The sequence below is a fragment of the Parasteatoda tepidariorum genome, chromosome X2 (assembly GCF_043381705.1).
Source record: "Parasteatoda tepidariorum isolate YZ-2023 chromosome X2, CAS_Ptep_4.0, whole genome shotgun sequence".
NCBI classification, from domain to species: Eukaryota; Metazoa; Arthropoda; class Arachnida; order Araneae; family Theridiidae; genus Parasteatoda; species Parasteatoda tepidariorum.
This window is the reverse complement of record NC_092215.1, coordinates 52,808,538-52,817,011: the sequence shown is the minus strand read 5'-3', so window position 1 is coordinate 52,817,011 and position 8,474 is coordinate 52,808,538.

Here is an 8,474-nt window from a genome sequence, read left to right as displayed (position 1 = left end):
TTATTCTGAATAAGTATAGAATTTTAAAATGTATTTAAATTATCGAATGTAACAGTTAAGGGTGGAGGGGCTTGGTGACTGAGGGGATGGAGGGTTTACCTTCCAATGAAGTGACCCAAGTTCGAGTCCGAGTCCTAGCGAAGATTGGTTGATACGAATTCTGTTCCCAACTCGCACCGACCACAGTGCTGATGAAACATATCTTCAGTGGATGATGGATCATGGCTTAGAATCCCCTTGCCTTCGGAGTCTTCTACAAAAACCTCTCACCTAACCGTGAGAGGTTTTTGTAGTTTCCTCTTCGTGTAAAGCACATGCGGGTTAGTTCCGTCTTCTACGCAGGCTGGTTTGTCTCAATGCTTGATCCAGAAGTTTCCCTGTCTTCTGGATTTATTATTTACTTATTAACCGTCGTTGAACTGATGACCCAATTTCTTGGTTTACTGCTACTATTGTTCAACTCTGTAGCCTTGTAATTTTGAACCCAATCCAGAAGACAAGGGAACTCCTGGATCAGATTTTGGGAGAAATTTGCCTTCGTGGAGGACTTTTTGATGGAACTAACCCGCATTTGCGTTACATAGAGAGGAAGACCACGAGAACCTCCAGCGATAAGTCTGACGGCAGGGGGACTCTAACCCATGATCCGTCTACCAGTGAGGATTTTTCACGTTAGCACTTTGGTCGGTGCAAGCCGGATGCGGAATTCGTATCGACCAGCCATCGCCGGCATCGAACGCGGGTTCACCTCATTGGAAGGCGAGCGCTCTATCCTCTGGGCCATCGTGGCTCCTGTCGTCTGGATTGAGATCAAAATAAAAAGACATTGATAGTCGTAACAAGATTTGAACATTGATAGTCGTAAACTCAGGATCGGATCGGGTATTCAACTCCGGTAATAAAATAAAATCAAAGGAGGAAATTTTTTAACAAAAGTTCAGTCAGAAGAGCGGTATAAAGTAGGTCATCGAAATGTTAATATTTGTTTTTCTTGTTCGTTAAATCTCTTAAACTATTTATATGAACTAAACATTTTGAAGAACAATTATTCAGCTGGGTTACAAGTATTCTATTCAAATTTTATTGCTATTATTATTTTATTATTATTATAATTTCGCTACTATTATTATTTTATTATTATTTTATTATTATTAATACTTTATTGTAATTATAAATTTGTTGCTATTTATTATTATATTTTTATTAATATTATTTTTGTATTTTTTATGACTTTTTATAATATAATTACGAATTTTTAAAAATTAGTACTTCGTACAAACTATGTTCATAATTTGATAATTATAATCAATTAAAAATAAGTTCCGATACACTGAAAAGAAAATCTAGATTGCTGTGTTTCTAGCTTTACGGGAACACCGAGAAGCTCGATAATCTTTACTAAAGCATTTTGAAAAGCATTCGAGGAAATTTACGATAAAATATGGACTTGCAATATGTGGTAAAATTTGGTAGTTTTATCATGATACCTAAGAGCATAGCATAAAAACATTTATTCTGTAAAATTATTTTACAGCTTTTTATTTGTTACTAAATGTGTGGTAATAAGAACTATAATTGTTGGAATCAGAATTTGCAGTAAACCTTTACCAAGAACGGAAAAATTCCCAAATGAATGGTTTAAATAAAATATATTTTGTTCTTATTAATCAGAATTCTGTTATAGTTTTCTCCAGAAATAACCAGAATTTCCCGAAATTTAATTGAAAACTAGAATTTCCGATAAGCCGTTACCATAGGAACTAAAAAATTTCCAAATAATTGCTGTGAATACCGTATATTTCTGATTTATTAACTAGAATTATCTTATAGTTTTCACCAGAAAAGCTATTACCATGTAGAACGTCAATTTTACCAGAAATTTTTTCTCCATGTACATTTTTGGTTCAGATTCATCATTTCTTAAATTTGAACTTACATTATAGTCTCTTGCTATAATAGTTTTTGTTGCCGTCGATAAAGTAAATTTTTTTTCTACTTTTGTACTGACGAAATTTGATTTTTAGGTAATTTATTCTTGGCTTGCTCAAAAAAGTATGATGGTTACTTTCAGATGTGTATGCTGCATTAAAAATATTTTTAAAAATTAATTTAAAAGCGTTCTAGTAAAATTTAATTAAGTTAGATACGTGTCCCATTTTTGTACTTGACATATTAAAAAAAAAGAATAGATCACTAATTTCTGCCAGATAATTAGATTTAGCATCAAATATTTTCTACTCACTTCCTATGAAGTTTAAATAATTACGAAATTTCATGTTTAATTTCCTTTACACGGAACAAGAAATTTCTACTCTAAACATAAATGCTAAGGAAATTAGCGTTTATTGCTATATTTACCTCAGCCATGTTTCCAGAGTTAATTTTTCCCATAAAAACTGCGCCAAAACACAGCAGGTGAAATACTTCGAACTTTTCTGTGCACAATTAAGTAAAAAAGTGAAGAAAAAGAAAACAACTTCAAGCCCCTCGCTTGTGATTCGGAAATTATAAAACTCTAATTACAGCTATTTCTTCTTTTTGTTTTTCAAGAAAGGTGGGGGTGAAGAAAACAGTTACTTCTAAGATTAAAATTACCCCTACAAAAGATAACGTTTTATTTCTTTGACTCGCGGGCAAACTTCAATTCTTTTATCTCGTTTCAGCTCCTTTAATTCCATTCTGAACAATAAAGAGGTTTCTTTTTTTGTTTCACCAAAAATTCTTTTTTAATGTCTAGAAGAGTGAAGAGGAAAGCAACTTTAATTTTTTTAAAAGTATCCCATCTGACCGGTGTGTCATTTTTTTTTCCAACTTGATTTGAATGCAATTTTCTTTAAGAAAAGAGGACGCCACACACTTTTATATTGAAATGAATTAAAAAGAAATAAATTGCGTTTTTTTAAAAAACATTTCCTTTTTTCAAGTCAAAAAGTATGTTATATTTTAAATGAAAAAATTATTGTTTTTTTTTTCTTTATTCTCTTATTCTTTCCTTTTCAATTTAATACAATTTGAATCAACAAGCGCGTTTTATTCTTGCAGCAATACAGACAATTAAATATATATCCTGATATATTTACTAATTTAAGTGACATTGAAAATAATTCCAGATCAAATTGTGGTATAAAGTATCGGTAGTTCGGGTGCATCATCCGTAAAATCCATTTTACCGTAAAACTTTCTACCGTAATTTTTACAATAATATTTATTTAATTACAGTGACTCAGTGAGTTTACTGTAATTATTGCTGTAAAAATTATGGCATGTCAATTTTTTCGCTTCGTAGCATATTCCGGTGAAAATGGATCCTTTGGTAAAAAACATCGGGGCCCCGTATTTTATTTTATAACCGTCGTTGAACAGCCGACCCAATTTTTGGATTTACGTCTTCTAATGTTCAACTCCGTAGCCTAGTAATTTTGAACCCAATCTGGAAGACAAGGGAACTCCTGGATAAAGTATTGGGAGAAATTTGCCTTCGTGGTGGACTTTTTGATGGAACTAATCCGCATTTGCGATACATGGAGAGAAAGACTACAAGAACCTTCCAAGGTTAGCCTGACAACAAAGGGACTCTAACCTATGATCCGCCTATCACTGACTATTTCAGGTCAGCACTGTGGTCGGTGCAAGCCGGATGCGGATTCGTATCCACCAGGCATCACCGGGATTCGAACGCGGTTCACCTCATTTGAAAGGTGAACGCTCTATCCCCTGAGCCATCGTGTCTCTACTCTGTAGCCTTGTAATTTTGAACACAATCAAGAAGATAAATAAACTCCTAAATCAAATAATGGAAAAAATCTGCCTTCGTGGAGGGCTTTTTGATGGCACTAACCCGCATTTGAGTTACATGGAGAGGAAAACCAGGGAAACCTACCACGGTTTGCCTGACGGCAAGAGGACTCCAACCCATGAACCGTCTACCTTTGAGAATATTTTACGTCAGCGCTGTGGTCGGTGCATGCTGGATGTGGAATTCGTTTCGACCAGCCATCGAGGGGATTTGAACCTGGTTCACCTCATTGAAAGGCGAGCACTCTATCCCCTGAACCATCACAGCTCAGAGCCATCCCGGCTCATCATCACCCATATTGTGAGTGCCAGTTTTTTACAGTAATTTGATCCGGGATTTTTCAGACTGCATTTGCAAAGAATAATTTCCAGTGGAAGAAACTCGTCCACTTCCCTATCATTCATTTGATGAAACTACAAATTTAATGCAGTGATTTTCATTAAATTATTCAAAAAATTAAGGTACAATTTTGACAAAAATTCATGTAATTTCTATGTAAACCTTAATTTTGATATTCCTGCTCTTTTTCTGATTTAATGATTTTTTTAAGTTCTAGATGTGTATATGTTTTCAACTTCTTTAATAGCATCTTTGATTTCGCAGAAAAGTATTTTTAGAAACTGGAAGAATAAGAAGAAAAGAAATTAATTTTTCTCTACGAATTCATTTGACCGTTAGGTCATTTTTTTCCTGGATTTTAATGCAATTTTCTTGAAAAAGTGGGCGCTACTAACTTTTTATGTTGAAATAATTTAAAAAGTAACAAAACACGATTTTTTTACAGAAACCTTATTAGTTTCCTGAAGAAAAGGTATGTTTGAAAATTACATTTTCCATGAAACATTTTCTTACTTTTTTTCAATGCTTTTCTCCTGTTTCTATATTTGATATAATTATTGTTATAAATACTTTAATCTTTCTGAAATATGTGTATATAAATCTATAATGAAACATTTATTTAGTGCTGTCAATAATGAGCCTATTATGTACGCTATAAAAATTTTGTAATATAATTATGCTTAAACGTACTTAGTGTCGGTACTTTTTATAGTAAAATTCATTTTACCACAAAATTTTACCAAACGAAAAGCTGATATACCGTAATTTTAACAGTAATATTAACAGTAAAATTACTGAATCACTGTATTCAAATAAGTATTACTGAAAAAATTACGATATAAACTTTTACTATAAAAACAAATTTCATGATAAAATTTATTTTACGAATGCAGCCCTGAGGGTGTCAGAACTTTTTACCATAATTTTATCCAGAATTTTATCAAGAATTTTATAAAGTGCAGGAAATGTGACACAGGGACTACATCAGCATTTTTTTCATGCATTTAATCAAACTTCTAAGATTGATTTAGATCTTGCACTGATTTGTAAATAAATATGCAAAACCTGAAGATAATATATTTTAGTAAACTTAGCTTTTCAGGACAAGACCAGATTTATTCCAAGACCCATTTTTATCTTTGATACTCAATTTATGTCTGAAAAGTTAATTGGGAAGTGAATGGTTACTTCAAAATCCTTGATAAAGAAGTTATGGAGGAAAAAAATCAGAGAGAGACTTATCGAGAATTGATATTTAACAAAGATACTGATCAATACTACAGTGAGGAAATAAGTATGGTCAAAACTACCAGAACATGGTAAAATCCATTGTGTTTCTGGCTTTATGGAAACACCAAAAAGTTCTTTAATGATTCTGGTAAAATGTGATAAAATAAAGCAACCTTTGATATCTTTGAGCATAAAAATTAGTTATTCGGTTAAATTTACTTTTCAGTTTTATACTTATTCCTTAGAATGTAACAATAAGAACTATTATTGTGAAAACCAGAATTAACTTTTACCCTATGAAAGGAATAATTACCAAGTGAAATTGTCAGAAAAATTAGCGTATATTTTTGCTTTAATACCAGAATTATGCTTTTTTCCGTAAATGTCTTTACTATGTAGCAATAAATACCAGAATTTGTTTCTCCGTGTACTTAGATACTGAATCTTATTGTTCTGCTATGAGCAATAGAATTGCGAGTATGTAAAAACTCTTGTTGTTGAAATAGGACAATTGATAAACATGAATTTTCTTTCAAATTTGTAAAATTGACTTAAAAGGCACGTGAAGCATTAGTCCGGGGTCTAGGTATATGGAATTTATAATATTTTTTAATGATTGCATGGTTCTATATAGATCTTTGTTGTTGTTGTTGTTGTCGACCATTAAGGCAGGGGGTGTGCGTTTGTTCTTGTTTTCCAGTGGTGCCATCTATGGCCAAGAACTCGACTTCTGCCACTCCCATACTTCACACCCGTTTATAGGGCGGACCCATTAATACATCCATTCATTAACCCACTGATCGTAAATTTGACTTGAACCAGAGAATGGAGGACTTGTGACCCGACAGATTTATCGTGCACCAATCACCATTTATTACACTGGAGAGCTTCAGCCGCCTGGATACGAACTCTCGTTCTCACAAATGTGATCCCAGCTCCCTACCAACCAGGCTATCCCAGCCGGATCTTTGTTAATATTGTCAATCTAATAAGTTTAAATGATATTATTGTTTATTGTGTGCTAACATTATTAAATGGTGATTTAATTATGATCTAAGAAACTTACTAATTAATGATCTTAGAGAATTTGGTTCAATTTTGAACCACATTTTCTGTACCTTGTTACGTATTGAAAATTATGAGCATGGTTCAAAACTGTTGCAATACTTCTTGCAGTGTTTTATTGAACCATGTTTTCGTTCAAGTTGAACCAATCATACCAAGTAATTAATTTTATAAATACAATTACTGACTGCGGCCAGTGTGCGGGTGGGTGACCATTTGGGTCAGTCTGCGTAGGGACCGAGGGTGTGCGGTATGGGTCCTCGTTAAACTGTGCTACCGTAAAGTGCTCGAATTCGCGCGTAGGTCGTCGGGCTACCGAAGCGGGGGTGCCATCCCCTCCGCAGAGAATCAAAATTGTGATGTCATGTCTTCGGATCATCCTCCGGGATGTTTCCCAGACCGTCCGAATACCAATAGCCCATTGTACAGCTCTAGTGCGACGTAAATTAACAACAACAACAACAATAAATACAATTACATAGTTGAACTTTGCCCCCTGTTTAGGGTTGCAGCAAATTTGAACCACAAAAATGATTCAACGCACAGTGAACTATAAAAAAAAATCTGGTTCAAATTACAATAAAAATTACCGCCACGAAGGGTGGCTGTAATTTCTAGTCGGTTTCCAGTCCAGTCTAAGTCCAGTTTTAAGGGTAGTCGGTCTAAGTCCTGTTTTAAGGAAACATATTATGGGGAAAAAATCTGATACACCGAATTTTCTAAATTAATAATTGCCGTTACTTCACTGAATCACTCTTTTTAAATAAATAATGCTGTAGAAGCCGAGGTTTAATATTTCACAGTAAAAGTGAATTTTTCCGTAAAATGGATTTTACGGACGATGCATCCAAAGTGCCGGCATTTAATACCGGAATATTTAAAGTAAATAATCCTGCATCATTAGATATGTCTCGTTGTATGAAATAAGTCATGGCGCCTTGTTGACAATGTTATTTCTTGAGTAAATAAAGCTTACGACGTCATTATTTATTACTAAATATTGCAATGATTATATGATATTCTTCTCCTCTTGATCCTTAATTTTATTTTTACTTTGTACTTAACTAATCATTAAACTAAAAATTTGATATTCTTTTCGACTTGATCCTTAATTTCACTTACATTTCGTATTTAATTTTAATGAATATTGAATTTTACTGAATAATTTATTCTTTTCTCCACGATCCATAATTATATTTATTTATTGTAATTTATGTAATAATTTATACAATAAAAAATTAATGCTTATCCTATTAAGGTTCTCAATTAATTTACTGAAAACATGATTCATTTTTAAATTCTCATCTAAAATATTCATGATATTTGACACTTCAAAAATAAGAAATACCATTTCATAAGCAGTTCTTCAGTGATCATGCATCATTAAATGCGTTTTGTTGCATAAAACAAATCATGGCGCCTTGGTGATGATTCTATTTGCAAAGTACTAAAGCTCACGACGTCGTCATTTATTTTCTTAATATTGTAATAAAGATACAATCCTCTTTTCCACTTGATCCTTAATTTTATTTTTATTTCATTTTACGAAATATTGCAATTAAAATTTGATACTCGTTTTATCTCAATCCATATAATGATATCCATGTAACAGGGCTCGAAAAAACTCAGAAATTTTACCCGTCCCCGAGGACGGCTTGTCCAACAATGAACCCGTATTCCTTTGAAACTAACCCGTCGCTTCTAAATAAATAAAAATACAATTTTCTCTTATTTATTACTAACAATTATGTAAATTGCGCAATGAATTAGTAGTTACTAAGATTAAAAATACTAGGATAACATTATACGGTAATAAAAGAAATGCTAGGTTACTATTAGTAAAACCCAGTATACGGTCAGTGTGCGGGGGGTGACCACTTGGATCAGTCTGCGTAGGGACCGAGGGTGTGCGGTATTGGTCTTCGTTAAACTGTGCTACCGTAAAGTGCTCGACTTCGCACGCAGGTCGTCGGGCTACCGAAGCGGGGGTGCCATCCCCTCCGCAGAGGATCAAAATTGTGATGGCATGTCTTCGGATCATCCT